The 23,530-nt window shown below is 32.2% G+C and overlaps 1 protein-coding gene across 4 annotated transcripts in view; it reads right to left on the reverse strand.

Moving 5' to 3' along the window:
• LOC114327855 (LIM domain only protein 3) overlaps positions 1-23,530 on the reverse strand; it is a 616,892-nt gene that overhangs the window by 212,599 nt on the left and 380,763 nt on the right. The gene's annotated exons all lie outside the window — the stretch shown is intronic.

Below are 23,530 nucleotides of genomic sequence, written 5' to 3' on the forward strand. Positions count from 1 at the left end.
GAATAGTTTATTACAAAAATTCCACAAGGAAACAGCTTCAGAACAACATTACAATCTATGTTTTTCATGTACAGAATTTAAAAGACCCTCTGTCATCCACTCATTTTTAAATGTTGTTCCCCTCGTTTTAAATGTTGTTTTTAGATAATTTCACACAAGACGTGACCGCCGCCCTACTCCAGTCTTCACAGAGCCGTTTACCCTATAAAACTAAATATAATTTCGTAGAATAAAAGGTATAGTTATATTATATGGAACGAAATCAAATTATAGCGTTGTGGTTACTTTATCGTCGAAGAAAGAGAAATAAGAGGAACCGAATTCATTGGGTTCATCCTATTAACGCAAAAAGATACGATTTATATATTTTTATATTCACATATTTTGATGGAACACCCTCTATACTCAAAATTAATTGCAACTATGTAAAATAAAGTTTATTATAATATACTTAGCAGTTTTAATTATTGTTGTTATCAGTAACAAATAAATAATTTTACTGCACTTACCAAATGTGTTTTTTCCGTATCACCTAATTCATCAAATTCACTGTTAAGTGCACGGGCCACACCATTCCAAGCATTTCTCGTCAAGTTTCTATCTTTATATATTTCTATTGTTTTGTCCCAAAGAACAGGTCTCGCTTCAATTAATGTTATTAATATTTCACTATCAATCTGAGACATCATAATATAAAATATATGCACCTACTTCAAACAGCCACGAAGTGTAAATGAAAATAATGTACCAAACAACCAATGAAACTGGTTCGAGTGGATTTAATTATTACATTTCGAATATTAAAATACAACTTCGGAAATATGAGAGATATGTTTATACTAGACAATGACAATCGTCTTCGTGGCCACAAACTTAAGCTTAAAAAGGAAACTTTTTTTACAACAACAAGGCAATTTTTTCTTTGCAATCGAGTGTTCTCGACATGGAACAGCCTTCCGGCTGAGATTATAGATGCTCCATCTGTCAATGTTTTTAAAAAGAAACTGGATGACCACTTGTTCCAAAATTGAACATTTAATTTGTACCAAACACTTGCTCCCTATGTGCTATGTTTTTGTATATTTAGTTATATTTATTTACTTAGTTAGTTTGCATAATATGTATCTATTTTAATGTAACTATTTAATTTAACATTTCATGCATACTATATAATAATATTGTAGTCTAATGGGCATATGGGTTTCGCGACCCCTGCTCAAATTTATTGTATAATAATAAACTACCTTCGTGCGATTGAACGACAGTATCATATGAAAGGATGCATTAAGTCCGCTATATTACTGGGTACGGCACGGCTGCCGTCTGTTGTTGTAAGCGTAGGACGGCATAAACACGGCGACTTCACCGAACGTTCCAACCACCGTCTAGTGAGAAAGGCTCCATATGATTACATGAGCCACCATTGGAATGTCGTCGTGCGTTCTAACCCTCGCACGTTTAAATTCTTATAATGTGAAACAGCGCAGAGTGTCAGTGCACCCAAATCGGTTAGCCGTCCAACTAAATGTGCGCGATGCCAATGAAACCCGCAGACTAAAACCTCTAAAACCATCCGACCTATCTACATCACACAGACTTTGGTTTAGTTTTTAAGGAAAATGTTTATAAATTCATACAAACAATGTTTAACTTAGGTTTAGATAATATATTTATAGTCCAGAAAGCCACTGCGCATCCGCTAGGAAAAATGTTCTAATTCGGATTTTTTGCACAATCTTACTCAAAAAGGACCCCTTTTAACAAATTTGCATGTTGCCAGGACCAAAAGTTGGTCAAAAATTTTTAAAACGTTTTTTTTTTGTTTTTTTCCTAAAATTATTTTTTTTGCATGGAACAAAATTTTTTTAAGTTTTTTGGATCATTCCAAACAGAAAAGGTCTTTAGTGACTTTTCTCTAAAGTTGATAGTTTTTGACATATAAGCGATTAAAAATTGAAAAATTGCGAAATCGACCATTTTTAACCCTCAAAAACTATGTGAAAAACTGAAAATTTGAATGTTGCCAAGGTAGGTAGATATTCTTTAACCATCGATTGATGAAATCCCGAAGAGTTTTTTGCAATACAATATCAAAAACCCCTTTGTTTTCTAATTGCCAATCAAGCGTGCGTGACACTATTTTCCACCGTTGCATGTGTATGCAGTATGGTGCAAATGAAAGGAATAAATTCGTTATTTCGTAAATGGCGACTTTAAGGAAAAATCCCGAAACAAGTCGATTTTTATTTTTAAGTTATGATATTGTGACATATATGGTATACTAGTAACGTCATCCATCTGGGCGTGATGACGTAATCGATGATTTTTTTAAATGAGAATATGGGTCGTGTGCTGGCTCATTTAAAAGGTTCTTCAATTCTCTATTCAGTAATATAAACATGTACATAATTGTTTACACAGGGTGTCCAAAAAATTTTTATTAAATTAAATCATTTGACAAATTGACAAAAAAATTAAATTATTCGACACCCTGTATAAATAATTATTTAAATGTTTATATTACTGAATGGAGAATTGAAGAACCTTTCAAATGAGCTAGCACACGACCCCTATTCTCATTTAAAAAATCATCAATTACGTCATCACGCCCAGATGGATGACGTCACTAGTATACCATATATGTCACAATATCATAACTTAAATATAAAAATCGACCTGTTTCGGGATTTTTCCTTAAAGTCGCCTGTTTACGAAATAACGAATTTATTCCTTTCATTTGCACCATACTTCATACACATGCAACGGTGGAAAATAGTGTCGCGCACGCTTGATTGGCAATTAAAAAACAAGGGGGTTTTTGATATTGTATTGCAAAAAACTCTTCGGGATTTCATCAATCAATGTTAAAAGAATATCTATCTACCTTGTCAACATTCAAATTTTCAGTTTTTCACATAGTTTTTGAGGGTTAAAAATGACCGATTTCGCAATTTTTCAATTTTTAATCGCATATATGTCAAAAACTATCAACTTTAAAGGAAAGTCACTAAAGACCTTTTCTGTTTGGAATGATCCAAAAAACCTAAAAAAAATTTGTTCCGTGCAAAAAAAAATAATTTTAGGAAAAAATAAAAAAAAACGTTTAAAAAATTTTTGACCAACTTTTGGTCCTGGCAACATGTAAATTTGTTAAAAGGGGTCCTTTTTGAGTAAGATTGTGCAAAAAATCCGAATTAGAACATTTTTCCTAGCGGATGCGCAGTGGCTTTCTGGACTATTAAAAGATATTATTCATTGGAATGATAATCTACATCTCATCAGCTTCATTGTCATAAAAAACGCTTATTGCCTAATAGGCAGATTGCAGATCTTCCTAGGAATTAATAGTAAAAAAAAATTACTATTAGAAAACTATAATGTACAAAAATAATCCAAAATAAGTCCCTAAGGGCCAAGGGATTAATTTGCTGTAAAATATATTATTTAAAATTATGTTTTACTTTGTTTTTCTCAATTAAACCATTTTATCACTCCCTAGCTTCTAATCCCCTCAATTACATTTTAAAAATTTACTGCGTCTAGAAAGGGTTTCAAAATATTTACATAAATAATTTTCTTAAAATGGTGCCTTCGTCTCCTGACCTCTTAAAAGGCTCGCCTGCGCCTCTGGCCGCGCACCACCTTATTCACAGACTTGTCCATTGAAAGGTTTTCACGATGCTTTTAAAGTTAATTTCATTAAAAGTGGTAGTGATTCATGGACGTTGAAGGAACCGAGATTTTAGATCAATGTTCTGGCGAAGTACACATTAGGCCGAGTTTACATATTAACGCTAAGTGCGAAGTGCTGTAAGCGCTATTAGTATTGTTTGGATTGGCAGAAATGATATAGAGGGTTTGGTCAATAATTCAAACGGGATGAATCGGAAACTTTAGATTAGTGAAATAAGTCTAATGGAAGGGTTGATATATATTTTTATATAACGAATTATATATGATTCTTTTTAAAAGGTTTTTGACAGTAATCAAAAATCGATGTTTACTTTTTCACTGGGAGGTTAAAAATATTTAATTCAAGTAATTGCCGATTATTATATACACTTTATAGTCAATAATAACATTAAAAAGTTATTTTATAAATTCGTATAAAATGTATTTTATGTTAAAAAATTGATTACATTTTTATACTAAAATCCTAATTATTTGTTGCAGTATAAATGCCCTTATTTAAAATAAGTCCGACAACAAATAAATTGACTAATTCTATGCAACTTTTGTTCTAGAAAGTTTTTTAATCAAGTCAATACTTTTCGAGTTATTTACGAGTGAAAAATATCTATTTTCAACAAAAAAAAAACACGTTTTCAGGCGGTTTTTGGCAGATAACTCAAAAAGTAAGTAATTTATCGAAAAAATATTCGTGGTAAAAATGTTATAATAAAAATGAAAAAATGGTGTATCATGAAGTCTATAGGCCCAGTAAAAGCAAAGTGTAGCTCAAGAAAAATACGTTCTTATTCGTCAAATTCTAAATCGAATACTTCGACGTCAAATAACCAAAAAATGAAGGACTTGTCGGTGAAAACTTATAAAGGCTTTTTTAATAAAAAAAGCTTTATTTTTATTTATTTATAAAATTTTCTAGCATTAATACTAAGCGAGTTACGCTCAAAATAAAGTTGGTAAAAAATCGGGAAAATATCCCCTTATTTAGCAGCTCAAATGAAATTAAACGTAACCGCTCTATATACCATTTACTTATATATTAGTTCGTCCGCTATAACTTTTCCCATGCGTCACGATTCATTTTCAAACAAATTAAGTCAAAACATAAAGTGAAACGAACGTCGATGTGTATATACATTTTGTATACTGTATACTATACAGGGTGAGTCATGAGGAACTGTACATACTCCTACCTCGTATAGAGGCCCCTATGGGGAATAACAAATGACCATTAAAAAGTGTCTGCTCCCATTGTTTAATAATATACAGGGCGAGTTTCGCATTTTGACAGAAATTTGTATTCGTCATAATTTTTGAACGGTCAGATCGATGTGTCTCTTATTTTGGTCAATAGTTACACTATTGCCACCTAATCAACTCATTTATTCAAACTAGAAAAAAATCATGTCCGGCTTTAAAAAAATTAGTTCGTTTGGGTCTTAGAAAAAATTTCACCCTGTATAAGCTTTTTGAAAACTCTAATATGAATTTTACAAATTAGACAAATATGCAATTAAAATAGCATATTTATTTTTTTCCGCACACGATTGCTTAATTTTTTATAAAAAAATCAAATTTGATTATGAATTAAAAGTTTGGTAAAGTGAACCATAGATTTAACAAAATTAACTTTTATTACCAAAATTAATTTTTTTTGAACAAATATTTAATTTATGTTAGCACCAATCAACTGATTTATTCAAACAAGAAAAAAATCAGGCCCAGATTTAAAAAATAAGTTCGTTTTGGTCTTAGAAAAAATTTCACCCTGTATACGCTTTTTGAAAACTCTAATATAAGTTTTACAAATTAGACAAATAGGCAATTAAAATGGCTTATCTATTTTTTTCCCCACACGATAACTTAATTTTTTTATAAAAAAATCAAATTTGACTATGAATAATTAAAAGTTTGGTAAAGTGAACCATAGATTAAAAAAAATAACTTTTATTACAAAAATGAATTTTTTTTGAACAAATATTTAATTTATGTTATCACCCAATCGACTGATTTATTCAAACTAGAAAAAAATCAGGCCCGGATTTAAAAAATTAGTTTGTTTGGGTCTTAGAAAAAATTTCACCTTGTATAAGTTTTTTTGGAAACTCTAATATGAATTTTACAAATAAGACAAATAGGCAATTAAAATGGCGTATTTATTTTTTCCCCACACGATTACTTATTTTTTTATTAAAAAATCAAATTTGACTATGCATAAAATGTTTGGCAAAGGTTTTGGATAGATTTAAAAAAATTAACTTTTTTTACAAAAATTAATTTACAAAAACAACGTTTTTCTTAAAATTAACAGTTTTACCAATTTTGTTTCTATAACACGTCTAGATCTAAAACTACCCATAACACTTCTTTTGGACTCTATAGTTTACCATAGACGTGATCAAATTGATAAATTTTAAATTTTTCCTCCTAATTTTTGCGATTTACAAGTTTGCAACTTTTACAAGAAGAAGACTGAAAGTCTACAGCAATTTTCATAGTCTTCACAATGGTAAGAGGTATGTGCTGTAAAAATTTCAGAAAAAAAATATTAAAATGGAACAGAGTTGTAGCGAGTTAAACCGTGAGTCCTTTTTTTTTTCATTTTTAGGTTAAAATTCCGATTTTGACAAAATTGATTTGTTAATAAAAAATTAAGTAATCGTGTGGGAAAAAAATAAATATGCCATTTTAATTGCCTATTTGTCTTATTTGTAAAATTCATATTAGAGTTTTCAAAAAGCGTATACAGGGTGAAATTTTTTCTAAGACCAAAACGAACTAATTTTTTAAATCCGGACCTGATTTTTCTCTAGTTTGAATAAATCAGTTGATTGGATGGTAACATAAATTACTTATTTGTGAAAAAAAAATTAATTTTTGTAATAAAATTTTTTTTTTTTTAAATCTATGGTTCACTTTACCAAACTTTTAATTCATAGTAAATTTTGATTTTTTTATAAAAAATTAAGTAATCGTGTGCGGAAAAAAATAAATATGCCATTTTAATTGCCTATTTGTCTAATTTGTAAAATTCATATTAGAGTTTTCAAAAAGCGTATACAGGGTGAAATTTTTTCTAAGACCCAAACGAACTAATTTTTTTAAAGCCGGACCTGATTTTTTTCTAGTTTGAATAAATTAGATGATTAGGTGGTAATAGTGTAACGATTGGCCAAAATAAGAGACACATCGATCTCCCCGTTCAAAAATTATGACGAATACAAATTTCTGTCAAAATGCGAAACTCGCCCTCTATATTATTAAACAATGGGAGCAGACACTTTTTAATGGTCATTTGTTATTCCCCATAGGAGCCTCTATACGAGGTAGGAGTATGTACAGTTCCTCATGACTCACCCTGTATACTACACACATCGGCCTACGTTTCACTTTATGTTTTGACTTAATTTGTTTGAAAATGGATCGTGACGCATGGGAAAAGTTATAGCGGACGAACTGTATCTATTGTTTATATCATGATCTGGAAGTTTGACCTGTTTGAAGTGCTTATTTTTGAAAGAATTAGTTTTGTAGTAAACTAATTTTTTTTTCATTTTGGAAAAAATGTCCTTATTTAAAAATAACTTAATAGTTATTAGTGATACGAAAAATCTCAAAGAGTAAAATATTGTAGGTTTTATACAGTTTTGGGTTTTATCTTGATTTTTTGCCTTGACTAAAATTGGTTAGATATGGCTTTTCAAAGTTTGCATACACTCGTGTGATTTGGGACTCGTTCAAGCCCTTTCAACCACAACTCTTTTAGAAATAAGTTGTGAAACTTACAGATTATAATATACAGTGATGAGCATGCTAATAACCGGGGATAAAATAACGCAAAAGATGGAAAACATAATACATTGCGAAACAAAAAGAGATGAAACTAGTGGAGGTGGAAATTATCGTTTTAAACGTATAAATGAACATTACATTACATAGTTTCCCATCTTTAGACGTCTGTGACAGAAGTATTTTTTAAAATTCTACATACTCTCACAGTGACAGTTGTCATATTCATAACGATAATTTCCACCTCCACTAGTTTTTCTCTTTTTGTTGCGCAATGTATTATGTTTTCCATCTTATGCGTTATTTTGCTGACTACTAGCGCGCTCATCACTGTATAAAACATACATACAGTCGGAAAAATTAAAGAATACCCATGAACGATCACATCAATCACTTATTTTGTATTTGCTGTCTTTTTCAATAAAAAACCTTTGTTATTTATAGAAAAAGACAGCAAATACAAAATAAGTGATTGATGTGATCTTTCATGGGTAGGTATTCTTTCATTTTTCCGACTGTAAGTAAAGTAAATGGTAAAGCGGTAACGATTAATTTCATTAGAGGTGATAAATAGGAGGAAATTTTGCAATTTTTTGTCCAAAAAAGGGGTCCAACTTTATTTTGAACGCAACTCCCAGAGGTTTGATGGTAGAAACTTGTATAAAAAATAAAAATAAATCTTTTTTTAAACACTTTAAAAAGTTTTAACGAGTTTTCCATGAAAAGTGCTTTTGGTTATTTGACGTTGAAATATTTGATCTGAAATTTGACGAATAAGAACGTATTTTTCATGAGCTACAAATTTGTTTTTACTGAGGCTATAGACTTTATGAATACACCATTTGTTTCGTTTTTTTTTATTTGATATATTTTGTTAGGAGTATTTTTGGGATAAAATACTTACTTTTTGAGTTATTTCCATAATTTCGCCTTAAAACCTGGATTTCTTGTTAAAAAATAAACATTTTCACTCGCAAATAACTCAATAACAATAAATTCAAAAAAAGAAAAATTTTCAAATCAATTTTTCTAGAAAATGGTGTAACCTAGCGACTTAAAACAAGAGTAGCTTTGAGTACAAGAATACCTCACAATTTAATTATCTAGTGCCAAAAATTCTTAAAAGTTAAAGACAAAAAGTTATGAGATAAAATAACCGTTGCCCTACCAAAAAGGGACGCATATGACCGGTACTAGAAATTTGCAATTTATGAAATCGATTTATTTCTGGAAGATAAATAGGCGTACCAGTTTCCGTTTTTTTTTAAATAGAAGCGTTCTGGAGGTATCTACAAAAACTAATTAAAAGTGTCATCTTCAAAGATCTCTTGCTCTCTTAGGAAGCATTTTCGGACTAGGTGATTTGGGATAAACCTTAATATTTTGAGCCCAGGAATCTACAGTTAAAATATTCACAATTATTAATGAATACTGTATATACCCTATTCCACGAACATACGCCTGTTTTGGATTACTTCGACAACGAATATTTTACTGTGCAAAATAAGAAGAACGAAAGTAAATTGCAAATTACATTGTTGTTTATTGGAATAATTATTAGCGCCATTTACGTTCGTACTTCTTATGTTGCACAGTAAAATATTCGTTGTCGAAGTAATCCAAAACAGGCGTATGTTCGTGGAATGGCCCATATAAGACAAATAATATACGGTTATGAGCATTCTAATAACCGGCAAAATAACGCAAAAGATAGAAAACATATTAAGTTCTGAGATAAAAAGAGACGAAACAAGAAGAGGTGGGAAATTTAGCAATAAAAACCCATAAATTTACATTCTATTGATTTTTTCCCACCTTTAGATATATCTGACGATTTTGGCAACTACCACTGTGACAGTGACATTTTTAGTTGACAAACTTCTCTGATACGTCTAAAGGAGGATTTTTATCGCTAAATTTTCCACCTCCACTAGTTTCACGTCTTTTTATCTCACAGCTTAATATGTTTTCCATCTATTGAATTATTTTGCCGGTTATTAGCGCACTCATCACTGTATAATTGCCACGTGTACTTATCTAAATAAACCTACCACTATAAATCTCCTACATTAAATTTTTAAAATAATTGTCTATTCATTAAAATTATAATTAAAAGACCGGTTAAGTAAAAATTACGCTACCTTTAAAATTATTACTTTTTATCCAAGTTATTGTCACATTCTAATGATGCAATCATTCTGGAAAGTGTATTGTGACTGTGACAATGAGTGAAGAATGAAATTTACATCCGATACCTTTTAGTTTGTTTTATTAATTTCTTGTCTGATGCCACATCGGAGGAAAACCGAATTGACAATTTTCCATTCTTTTCCTGAATGGAATAAACCATGGTAATAAATTTTTTTAAACTACAAATTAATGCTTACAACTTATATTCACAAGAGAATCGTCTAATTTTACGTTCGTTATTTGTATGATTTTATAAACATGTTGGAGTGATTCTTACCCTGGCTTAGGGGTGAAAGTAAAATAATCGAAAGTACCACAAAAATGTGTCCCCCTTTTTTCAAAAATTGACTTGTTGCTGAGTTATTCAAAAATGTCGTGGTTACTGATAATGCCTCTGTTTCGTTTTCCTTAGGTCACCGTGTGTAATACAAATATATAATTGCCACAGGTATTGCAAAAATGCATCTATAAATACACTATATTAAATTTTGAAAATTGTCCATTTATTAAAATTATAATGGTAGAGGAGCCCAAGAGGGGATTTTTGCAGTTACTCGAGCGCGTCAGATTAGCATATGGGGGAAACCTGGTACCCTGCAGATGTACCTCTACCATATATTGGCTCTTAACACAGGGGAGTTCGTTAAGGGGGGCCCGAAAAAAAAAATATATCCTTAAAAAAACTCGAAATTGTCAGATTAAAATAAGGTAAGTTAAGTACATGCAAAAGAGTGTATATTTCAAAAATCTGACGATTTGAGCCGGGCGTAAGGAAATGGGCGAGTCCCAAAGTTTCACAAGAAAAAAGCGAATATTTCGCGAAATGAATGACAGATCGAAAAACTAAAAAATATGTGCCTAATATTTTTTAAAAATCTATCGAATGATACCAAACACGACTTCCCAAGGAGAGGGGTGGGGGGTAAATTTAATATTTTAATTACGAATCCCGCGATATTTCGCGAAATGAACATCAGATCGAAAAACTGTAAAATACACTTATTCAGTATTTTTGAAAAATCTATCGAATGGTACTAAACACGACCCCCCATGGATGTGGGGTGGGGGTTACTTTAAAATCTTAAATAGGAGCCCTCATTTTTTTATTGCAGATTTGGATTCCTTACGTAAAAATAAGTAACTTTTATTCGAAACATTTTTTCGAATAATGGATAGATGGCGTTATAATCGGAAAAAACGATTGTTGGAAATGGAAAATTAAATTAAAAAATGGCAAGCGCCCACTAAAATGGAAAACTTCACTTAACTTTTTTTGGTTTTAGGACCTACTCTTCACAACCCAATATGTCCCCAAAGCGCTCGAGTGACTGCACATTTAGCATACTTTGCTCCCCTACCATAATAATTAACAGTCAAGTAAAAATTACGCCACCAGTTTTTATATAAGCTGTTGTAACAATCTAATGATGCATTAGTATTTCTGGAAAGTGTATTGTGACAATGAATGAAGAATGAAATTTACACCCGATACCTTTTAGTTTGTGTTATTATTTTCTTGTCTGATGCCACATCGAAGGAAAACCGAATTGACAATTTTCCAGGCGGTTTAGCCCTCTCTCTCACGGAAAATAGAGGGCTTGGCACGGAAAATAGGTTTCAGTCGGGAAAGTCGCGGATAACGAAATAAAGACTTATTGACGGTGTTATTTTAAATTTAACCATTTTCAACATGTTATTTGCTTCTTATTTAGATTTACATTTAGATATCCAGTCGAGCTTGTAGTTATACGTTTTGCAAAGCGGATTGAAAAATTTCTAGATATTATGTAGGATTTTTCGGTACAGAATACCTGCCAGGCGACTAAAGAAGCCCATTTCCAAAATAAAATAGAATGCATTCTTTACGTTTCGAGTCTACAATGGAGCTGCTCACTTGTGTCAATCATTCGAGAAATTGCATATTACGTGTTCGGTATCATTCCGGTTGAAGTTTACAAATAATTTTGATGCCTTTTATCCACACTATTGCTTTAATATGTTTCGTTTGTAGAGACACATGACTTTAGCTCATTCTAAATAAATCCATTTTTTGGTTTTTCTTTGGTTCGTATTTATAGTGGTAATAATACGATATTATTCAAGAGCCATCTTAGTTTAAAAGGTTAGCAATCATCAAGAATTTCCGTATTTCTCACACTGCTCTTTAAGTAGCTTATAACTAAAGGTTGAAACAGTCAAAATAATAAAATAATGAACATAATAAATACGCCAGTCAATGGCAACAAGAAGAGGATATTACCTCCGAATTCTGTCCTACTGTATAGATTTTATTGAAATTTTGGGAATACCCCCTACTTATCTCTTAATTGTCTTGTCTTAAATCTACCCTATGCCGATGTGCGCTTTTATCTTGAGGGTGGCTCTTACCCCTTCTCGGGGGCGGAAAATTTTTGGTTAAAATAACCACGGAAGTAGCTAAAGAACCTAATTTTAAGCAAAAACTGTTCTATAACTTTTTTTTGAAAACTCAATATTTTTTAGATATTCGCGGTTGAAAATTGGCCATTTTCATTGAAAAATGACACCTTTGCGGACGGTTTTTTGCGAATACCCTAAAAACTATGCATCTAAAGGAAAAGCTATATCAAATATTTTTGTAGCTTATAAAACAACAAAGAGATTCGATCCTTCATGAATCTTCTAGTTACCACACAAAAAGGGACATGGTAGGGAAAAAGAGTTTGTTCTTTTGGTGTATGCTCAAATCGTTCTATTTAACTTGAAATAACAGAGAAACGGTCGATTTTAGGTGTATAATGATACTAATAACTTTTGTAATGCTTGAATATACCTTTAAAACGAGCAATATTAAATGTCGATTACATTAAAACTAACCGAGATTTGCTGCAAATAATTTGATGACTAATGAATCTTAACAAAAAATGAGAAGTATATTTAACCCCCCATCCGTCAGAAGTTAAATGCATCATTTCCTTCAACAATACTTTTTATTATAGTGTTATTTCTATGTTCAAAAAGTTGGACAGGTTTTAAATGGATGGTTATTGAAAAAAAATAAGATCAAATTATAGAGCGCATTATTAAATTTGCTTGAAAATCTTCATTTTTCTCCATGTAACTTGAAAATGATAAGCGATAGAGTAAAGAAAAATAAAAACAAATTTTTTATCTAAAAATAACCTACTTTTTGTGTAGTATCTTTTGTTCGTATCTCTTATCATTTTCGAGTTACATGGAGAAAAAGGAAGATTTTTAAGAAAATTTAAAAATGCCCTCTATAATTTGATCTTATTTTTTTTCAAAAACCATTCATTTTAAACCCCTTCAACTTTTTAAACATAGAAATAACACTATAATAAAAAGTGCTCTAGAAGGAAAACGATGTATTTAAATTCTGACGGATGAGGGATTAAATAAATACTTCTCCTTTTTTTCTTAAAATACATTAGTCATTAACTTTTTTGCAGCATATCTCGCTTAGTTTTAATGTAATCGACATCTAATATTGCTCGTTTTAAAGGCCTTTTCAAGAACTACAAAAGGCATTAGTATCATTATACACCTAAAATCGACCGTTTCTCTGTTATTTCAAGTTAAATACACCGATTTAAGCATGCACCAAAAAAACAAACTCTTCTCACCTACCATATATCTCTTTTTGTATTATAACTAGAAGCTTTATGTACGAACAACTCTCTTTGCTTTTTTATAAGGTACAAAAATATTTTATATAGTTTTTTTGTTAGATGCATAGTTTTTAGGATATTCGCAAAAAACTGTCCGCAAAGGTGTCATTTTTCAATGAAAATGGTAAATTTTCAACGACGCATAACTCAAAAAGTATTGAGTTTCAAAAAAAAAATTATAGAACAGTTTATGCTCATAATTACGTTCTCTAGCTATTTCCGTGGCTATTTTAACCAATAAATTTTCCACCCCTAAAAAGGGGTGAGAACAACCCTCACGATAAAAGCACACATCGGCATAGGGTAGACTTTGTTTCTAGATCTATTCCCTACTTACTGTGAAAATATCATGCAAATCGATGTCGTAGGATGGAATTCGGAGCCAAATACCCTCATTGACTGCCCCAAAAATTAATAATACAACGATACAACACGAACACAATATAGAACTACACACTCTCTTCGTATACTTCAGACAAGCCTTTAACTGTATTGAAAGAAATAAATTATTTATCGAAATGAAAAATAAAGATATACCGGAAAAGCTAATCAGATTAACAAAAATGACTGATGGATCTTGAGCTGAAGTAACAACAGAAGAAGGTAACACAAAATCAACAGCAATAAAAAAAGAGTGCGACAAGGTGATTGCCAGTCATCCTCACTATTCAACATAGCAGCAGAAGGAATAGTCAAGGCCAGCGGAATTAAGGGAACCATAGCCCATTCGTTAACAGAAATACATATACAGATTACATAGTTCTGGGAAGAGACAAGGAAATATTAAATGAAGCAGTAGCAACCCTGGCAAATGACGCACCAAAAAGACGTCTGGAAATTAACGAAAAAAAAAAGAAGATAATAAGACGAGAGTACGCTTTTGAAAGAGTTCGGCAATTTAAATATTTGGGAGTAATTGTAAATGGCAAAAATTAGAGAAGTTAAGAAGTAACAGAGCAAATACTAGAGATATCATAGGCTAATGAAGGACCATAACTTATCCAGAAATACAAAACTGAAAATATACAGAGTTGAAATCAGACCAGTAGTTACACACGCAGCTGAGACAATGTGCGCCACAGATAAAGATTAAGAAAAATTAAGAATAGTCGAAAGAAAAAACCTCAGAAGAATTATGGCTCCTTTAAAAATGAAAATCGGAGAAATGAGAAGAAGAAGGAACCATGAACTAAGAGATATAATGATTGCAGAAGATATAGCTAGATTTATTAAAGCGTAGAGACTGAGACGGCTAGGACATAGGGTGAAGGGAAAACGACCTACTGATTAAAAAGGTCACCAGATGAAACCCAAAAACTAAAAGACCAAAAGGAAGGCCCAGAGAGGGATGGGAGGACCCGGTAATGAGGGACATCAAAATCCTGATAGTGAGAAATTGGACGGAACTCTGCACATATCGAAATAAGAAGAAGAAAATTGTAACGAAAGCACACAACACAAGAAAAATGCGGAGTGATTCACCGTAATAAGTGAATCAGAGAGCTCTAAGTAATACCGGCAAACATTCTATCTCGAAGTAAAAAAACCCCCCTTATGTTATGATATGGGCTGGAATTACTTCAACTTATCTTCTACGGCCATGTTTTTTGAAGGATCCTTAACTTAACATACCTATCTGCAGATAATGAACGAGTGGTGACTACCGAAATTGACAGCTCAGGACACTGCTGACACCGTTTGTTTTTAAGAAGATGGCACTTAACCCCATTTTGCTGTCGTTGTTCGCAAATGCCTGAGTGAAATCTTCCCGAACCGATGGATTGGGAGAGGTTCCCCAATTCATTGGCCTCCAAGAAGTCCAGATTTCACAACGCTGGATAATGGACTGAGGGATTTCATTAAAGAAGAGGTTAGAAAATGCAGATATGTTTCGAATGAAGACATGCGAAACGGAGTTTTGCAAGATTTTACTTCGGTCACGCAGAGACGGATGAGCATACGAACATGGCGTCGTACCAAGTTGTGTTGTGACAATGGTGGTATGCACACCGATGTTTTACATAAATAAATAATTAATAAATAACTTAGCAACAAAATTATTTTCCCTCTGCAGTATAACAAAAACAATTCATTAGTGTAAAAGGATTTTCCGGCCACCCTACAGAAACATAATATTTGAATTGATATCATTTGAGTAAGCAGGTTTCAGACCTAATCTGCAAACTATTCCTTGCCATTCTGTGCCATTGATAGCATGCTCACCTTTAGGTCACAATGGCCAACTTAAACTAAAAGTGTCCAAATGAAGCTCAGCTGTGGACTGACGATGACGTAGGGATTGGTTTTGAGAACCCTATTGCTTAATTTATATATTGCGGACCTGCCTAGGTCAATCATTGCAGACATTTGTCTAAATACCAAAAATATCTTGGAATAGCTCTTGACGGAACTATAACTTTTAAAGAACACGTACAAAGAACCATAACAAAAAATAACGCCAAATATATAATCCAAAAGCACTGTGGCACCATATGGGGTTCCTCAACTACCGCACTTAGATCATCCGCTCTCGGAACTGTATACTCGGCAGCTGGGTATTCTTCCCCGGTATGGCTCAATACCGCACACACGAAAATTTTTGACACAAAATTAAACAAGAAAATGAGAATGATATCAGGTATAATTAGACCAACACCAAACTATTGCAATCCAGACTGTACTCCAGATATTCTCACGTCTGGAGAAGACAATGGGACAGCGACTCACCACAGGAAGAACACGAAATGGTCTTTATCGATCAGAAACCGCCAGGCTTTGAACTGCCCCGCTGAACTACGCCGAACAGAATGAGAACAAGTAGCGCTAGATGTGCTGACAGCTTAGATAGATAGGGAAAACCCCTTCCTCCTGATTGTGACTCTGATACGCAACAACAGATTGTCCGTTACATTTTTGAAGAATGCTCCCAAAGACTTTCCGTCTTCGGAGTTTTTGATGAGTTCCTGAATTGGACCGAAAACGTTTTAAAATAAGTTGGGACATTAGATGTTCGTTTTTGTAATCTTCCATTTAACGTTTTCTGTTGTTTCTAATTATGTATTATTATTTTATGCCATACGCTAAATAAAAAATAAATGAATACAACAAGGGCTACTTGTAAGTTTAATGCTATGTTGTAGCGAGGTAAACTTAGAAAACCGTGATTTCATATTTTTTTAATTATTAGGGTTAAATTGAGATTTTGATAATGTTCCCCAACTTAAAATTCAAAATAAACCTCATTCTCGTTTTCAGCACCATCAAAAACATAAAGTAAGACTGAAATTAGCCATTCACCGCCCAGGGCCAGTATCTCAAAAAACATTCGTTATTTTGGGGATTTATAACGTCGATATTAAAAGTGGCACCATTTTTTTATATAAAACATTATAATCTAAAACTTTCCAGAAAATTTCTTTGTGCTCTATATTTTAACATAAACTTGATTAAAAAGCTAAATTTCAAACTTCGTCACTTAACTTTTGCGATTGAACTTTACAAATTCAGAAATCTACACCTTTCACTTTAAAAAATTCATAACTTTTATTAGAATAAGACTAAAAGCTTGGAATAAGTACCATTGTGTTTAGAAAGGTGAGAAATATATACTGTAAAAATTTCAGAAAAAAATATTAAAAGAGAACAGAGTTGTAGCGAGGTAAACGCCAAAAAAAACGTGATTTCATTTTTTTTATTTTTAGGTTAAAATTGCGATTTTGACAATGTTCTCCCACATAAAATTCAAATAAACCTCATTTTCGTTTTCAGCACCCTCGAAAATATAAAGTATGAATAAAATTAGCCATTCACCCCTCCGTGGTCAGTATCTCGAAAACTAAGCGCTTTTTTAAGGGTGTGCCGCTCGTGTATTAAGCATTGTTTAGTAATTGTCAGATTTTTTTTATTTGAGGAGTTCTATTTCCAGGTGCTCTATAAGAAACGAAATAAATACTAAAAGTTGTATAATATTCGGGAAAACTTCAAGAACTTCAGAAGTAGACGGTAATTAAGTGAAATAAATTATACAGTCCACTTTTACGTTTTCTGTCAACATAATTAAAACAAATATTTATTATGCATTTAGTCACAAAAAGCTATTCATTTGCTACGGCTGGTACAAAGTAGAGGGAAAGGAAATTAATAAAGTAAATTGCTTCTGGAAAAAAGATGCAATTAAGGAAATTGTTATTTAAGCGTACTAAACCTATTAGAGTTGAACTTCTTTTAGTTGCAATAAGTCAATTAAATTTTTAATTAAGAGTCCATGTTAGTGGCAATACGTATAGGAAAATTTTTAATTGAGTTTATCACCGGCTTAAGTTGATACACAGATAGGGTCTGTCTGTATATAAGTATACTGAAGTTGTTTGTATTTATTTAATTACTAATGAATATTTTAAAGCTCAACCAAAGAAATTACCGCGAAACCGATTCAATTCCTTTATAGCCTTGTCTGTATATACGAAATAAATGGAATGCATAATGCATAGACCAAGAATATTTACGAGGAACATATTTAACATTAATTGGAAACTGTAATTGAAAGAACTGTGCAAATGAAATGGAACTGGGTAGGACACGTGGCACGACAAAACATCGAAAGTTGGATGAAAAACATTGTACACTGGAGAGATGTACAACGATGGCCAGACGACATCAAATCAAAAATGGGGAGAAACTGGCACCAAATAGCAGAAAATAGAGAAGAATGGAGAGGCCTTTGTCCAGGAGTGGATGCAAACAGGCTGAAGAAGAACAAGAAGATTTAACAGTACAAACAAATAATAATACATACAGATTCGAGGAAGTTGAAGTTAACAGGTTCTAATATCTAGGAAGAAGAATTATAACACGAACATCAATTAATATAGAAGAAGAAATACAAAATAGACTAATGAAAGTAAACAAGTGTTTATGCACTAAATAGGTTATTAAGAAATAAATCTATATCAATTAAGAATATTCAGAACGTTTATTAGGCCTATAGTAACTTATGCATCAGAGACATGAACATTAAATAAAAAGCAACAAGAAATGGTGCAGATATGGAAAGGAAAAGTACTAAGGAAAATATCTGGAGGAAAAATGGAGAATGTCTTTTGTAGTCCATTCTTTCACGGTTTTTGCTCTAAATTTTAAGAACCGCTTGGATTGACATGAAATTTGGCATACATGTACCTTACATGTCAAAGAAAAAAAGTGATATTGTGCCGATGTGTGCTTTTGTCCTGGGGGTGACTTTCACCCTCTCTTGTGGGTGAAAAAATATATGTCCAATCTAAGTCCGGAAATGGGTAAACTGACTAATTTTAAGTAACTTTTGTTTTATAAAGCTTTTTCGCCAAGTCAACACTTTTCGAGTTATTTGCAAGTGAATATGTTCATTTTTCAACAAAATAACCACATTTTTAGACGGTTTTTCGCAAATAACTCAAAAAGTAAGTACTTTGTCGAAAAAAATGTCCTTAGCAAAAATATAGCCAATAAAAAAGTAAAAAAAAATGGTGTACGCTTCAGGTCTCTGGATCTCGTAGAACCAGAGTTATAGCCAATGAAATATAGATTCATATTCACCAAATTTCAAATAGAATATTCCAACGTGAAATATCCAAAAAAATAAAGACCTTTTTGGGGACAACCTATTTTATCTTTTTTAAAGTGTTTAAAAAAAGCTTTATTTCTGTATTTACAAAAAGTTTCTAGCATTAAATTTAAGCAAGTTACGCTCAAAATAAAGTTGGTCCCTTTTGTTTTTGCAAAAAAAAAAATCGGGAAAATCACTCCCTAATTAGCAACTTAAATTAAATTAATAGTTACTGCTCCACAAATTATTTTACTTATGTTGTTGAATTGTTGTATTTTTGAAAAAATTTGGTTTCAAAGTAAAATTTTTGAAAATTTAAATTTTGAAAAATATGCTTTTTTTCAAAATAACTTAAAAATTGTTGGAGATACCAAAAATCTCAAAAAACAAAAAAAGTCAGATTTGCTTTTCTGAATATTATGTATTTTTTTGTTTTTCTGTTAGACAAAAATTGATTAAGATTTGATGTTTCGAAATTTGCATACATTCGTGATCAGTGACTCGTTCAACCCATTTTAACTACAGCCCTTTCAATAATAAGAACTTTGAACCGATGAAACTTACAGATCATATAAACAATATATACACGAGTCAAGAAACTTGTGAAGTCGTAACGATTAAGTTTATTTAAGATATTAATTAGGGGGTGATTTTCTCGATTTTTTTACCAAAACCAAAAGGGACTAACTTTATTTTGAGCGTAACTTGTTTAATTTTGATGCTAGAAATTTTTTTTATAAAACAAAAATGAAGCTTTTTTTAAATAATTTAAATAAGTTGTAAAGAGTTTTACCCGAAATGTGCTTCATTTTTGGTTATTTCACGATAAAGTATTCCATTTGGAATTTGACGAATATGAACCTATTTTTCATTAGCTATAACTCTGCTTCTGCTAGGTGTAGAGACGTGATATATACACCATTTTTTTAAATTTTTTAGAGGCTATATTTTTGCTAAGAATATTTTTTCGACAAAATACATACTATTTGAGTTATTTGCGAGAAACCGTCTAAAAGCGTGGTTATTTTGTTAAAAAAATGAACATATTCACTGCCAAATAACTCGAAAAGTATTGACTTAGTGAAAAAACTCTATAGAACAAAAGTTACTTAAAATTAGCCAGTTTATCCACTTCCTGACTTTCTTTGGACGAATATTTTTTCACCCTCAAGAGGGGGTGAAAAGCACCCCCAGGGCAAAAGCACATATCGGCACAATATCACTTTTTTTCTTTGACTTGTTAGCTATGTGTATGCCAAATTTGATGTCAATCCAAGCGGTTCTTTAAAATTTAAAGGTTTTGCAATATTTTACCGTTAAAGAACGGACTATTGGATCAGAAGGACCAATGAAGATCTGAAAGATCATATGGGGAGCCCAGCATACTAGGGGTAATAAGAAGCCTAAGACCAAAAAATAATAATATCGTATGGCATTTTTTCCATGGAGATCCTTTCGGTCAGGTTCCGGTGCCACTTGCATCTTTAACGATGTTTAAAGTAGTTAGTGTCGATGTTCATGCTAGCCCAGGGGACCGACGGTTTAACTTACCCTCCGAAGCACGGTGAAAGATGCGTATCATTTTTTAAAATGAAAATGTCGTAGTTGGTGCCGAGATTCGAAATCGTGCGCTCTAGCTGACAAAGCCAGTATCTTGCCGCTGATCTACGGCCGTCAACATCGACTAAGTACCCTTTCAGACCAAGCCACCGGTATTCGCAACCGGCAGCAAAGCATTGTTTTAAATTAACAACTACAGACGAGCCACTATCGAGTGTCTGGCTGATTTTAGTAGCTCACCAATGCTTTGCTGCAATTGGACACCGGTGTTAGACACCAGTGTCTTAGTCTGAAAGGGAACTAAGATGGCTATGACACATACAGAGGATGCCAATTGGAGGACGTCAGAGAAGATATCTATCCCGAACAAGGTGGAAAATGGATGTAGAAGATGATCTAAAAAGACTCAACGTCAAAAATTGGATGATCAAGCAGTGGACAAAAACTGGTAGAGGAGAATGGTCAATCATGCCATGGGCCTGCTAGGCTCGGCGCTAATTATTGTTAAACCTATTAAAATTAAACTTTTTTGGTTGCAATAAGTAAATTAAATTTTTAATTAAGAATCCATGTTAGTGGCAATACGTATAGGAAACTTTTAAGAACAAGTAGTAGCGATTAACAGGTAGCAACAAATGCGTTCCAAGATTGCGGCTCTAATTTTGAATATTTTGTCGAGATATTTGGCACACATATTCGTAATATAATAAAGAATAGCGGTACAGAGCCCGATTTCAGAAATATGTTAGTATGTGAAAATTACTCTATAACTAGTGATGTGAGTCGAGAATATTTCCAAGCGAATATTCGCGAGGATTGGAAAGTTTCTGAGAATATTCGCCTATAAAAAATGGAAATACTCTCCTGACCGCGAATATTCCCGAAAACTTTCAATGGAAAATTCTCAAGAATATTTCCGAGAACTTTCAAGAATGTTTCCGAGAACTTTCCATAATATGTCCGAGAACTTTTGAGAATATTTCCCAGAGGCTAAGAGTCAGTGACGTAATTTGAATTAACATGGAAGTAGCGCTATTTAATTCAGATATGGCCGGCGATCCTACGCCACTGCTAAGTACAAAAGGAACATTGTTATGAAAATTACCTTCATTATTTTTATACTAAAAATGCCTAAAGCTATACTAAAATCACAATAAAGATGCACTTGAAATAAACAAACCAATACACGTTGAATGTGACGAGTATTCCCGAATCATGATTTACAATGTAGACACTTTGCAACTCATGATTTGAGATCTACAATGTACATACATTGTAAATCATGATTTGGGAGTTATTTTGAGAGTGAAGAGCGTATGTTAGCTATTTAGTGTATAGACAGAATATTAACCAATCATCTCAAGTTTATTGGATAGATAGATATAATGTATAGATATAATAATAGGAGAAATAGACTTACTATAGATAGAGCAGGGAAGTTAATGCATTACAGCTCATAATGAAAAACTCCTAAAAGATCATAAACATTGAAAAATGGTATGTAATGAGAGTCTTTCTATAACTCATCTGTTGGAACCAGGGCAAGAATATAAATCCATATCAGAAAATGAAAGATTAAGCGAGACGGAGAGACTCTTCATTACATTCTCTTCATAATACAGAGTCCGGCTTGTGTGAAGAATATTTCTCTGGCTCATAAGAAAAGACTCTTAGTTATTTATATATTTTATAATTCCTAAGAATTTTGGAGTGTTTTTTGATATTATTAGTTAAGAAAAAAGTTCCTGCATTAATACTAGGTATATATGTAGGAATACAGATTACCTGAAGTAAGTTCCCATATAATCAATATTGGGTTATTTATTGTATGTTATCTTTTTTATTTTAATATTTTTTTAAATAAAATATCCTTTTTTAGTTTTAATTACAATGGGTAATAACAAATATTCAGAGTATTTTTTTTAATAAAGTTAAATAAATTTTAAAAGTATTTTTGGACATTTAAGTTTTAACAGATTTTTTGTGTAGTCGTAATACCACAACAAAAAGTAAAGCTAACTACTGATTTGTATAATTTATAGTAATAATTTTAATAAAAATGAAATATTTCCATAAGTTTCCGAAAGTTTCCAATATTCCCGGAAAGTTTCCGGAAACTTTCCGGCCTTCGAATCTTGCCGGAAATTTTACATCACTTTTCCTTCTTCTTCTTTTGCCCTTTAATTCGTCCAATTTTCAACATAGGCTTCCCCAGTTTCCTCCATTCGCTTCTGTTTAGTGCTTTCTGTTTCCAGTGCGTTCATCCTATATTTTTAATGTCGTCTCCCCATCTCATCTGGGGTCGTCCTCTTGCTCTCTTTCCTGTCCATGGTCTCCATTGTTGTATCGTGCTATTCCACCTATTGTCCGTTTGTCTAGCGTTATGACCGCGAAGCTCCATTTTAGCCTGGCTATATGTTGTCCTGCGTCTTTGACTTTTGTTTTATTTCTTACCCAGTTGTTTTGCTTTTTGTCTGTCAATTTTACTCCTAACATTGCTCTCTACATGGCTCTTTGTGTCTTCATTATTTTATCCATGTTTTCCTTGGTCAAGGTCCATGTTTGGCATGCGTATGTGAGAATTGGGAGTATGCACTGGTCAAACACTCTTGTTTTTAAGTATTATTGTATTTTTTTATTCTTTAGGACCCATTTTAATTTTCCAAATCCTGCCCAGGCTAATCTGACCCTTCTTTTTACCTCCGCTGTTTGGTTTTCCTTGTATATCTTTATCATCTGTCCCAAATATATATAATCATTAACCGCTTCTATTGTGGTGTCGTTTAGTATAACGTTTCTATTATCTTGTGTGTTTGTCATTGTTTTTGTTTTGGCAAAATTCATTTTTAGACCTATTTGTTCGGATTCATTTGCTAGTTTGGTTAGCATGGTTTGTAGTTCTTCAAAACTTGATGCTATGACTACTACATCGTCTGCATATCTTAGGTGGTTTAGTTCCTTTCCATTTATGTTTATTCCCATGTTTGTCCATTCCATTGTTTTGAAAACATCTTCCAGTGCTAATGTAAATAGTTTAGGAGAAATAACATCT

The sequence above is a fragment of the Diabrotica virgifera genome, chromosome 5 (genome assembly GCF_917563875.1).
Source record: "Diabrotica virgifera virgifera chromosome 5, PGI_DIABVI_V3a".
In the NCBI taxonomy this organism is placed as follows: Eukaryota; Metazoa; Arthropoda; class Insecta; order Coleoptera; family Chrysomelidae; genus Diabrotica; species Diabrotica virgifera.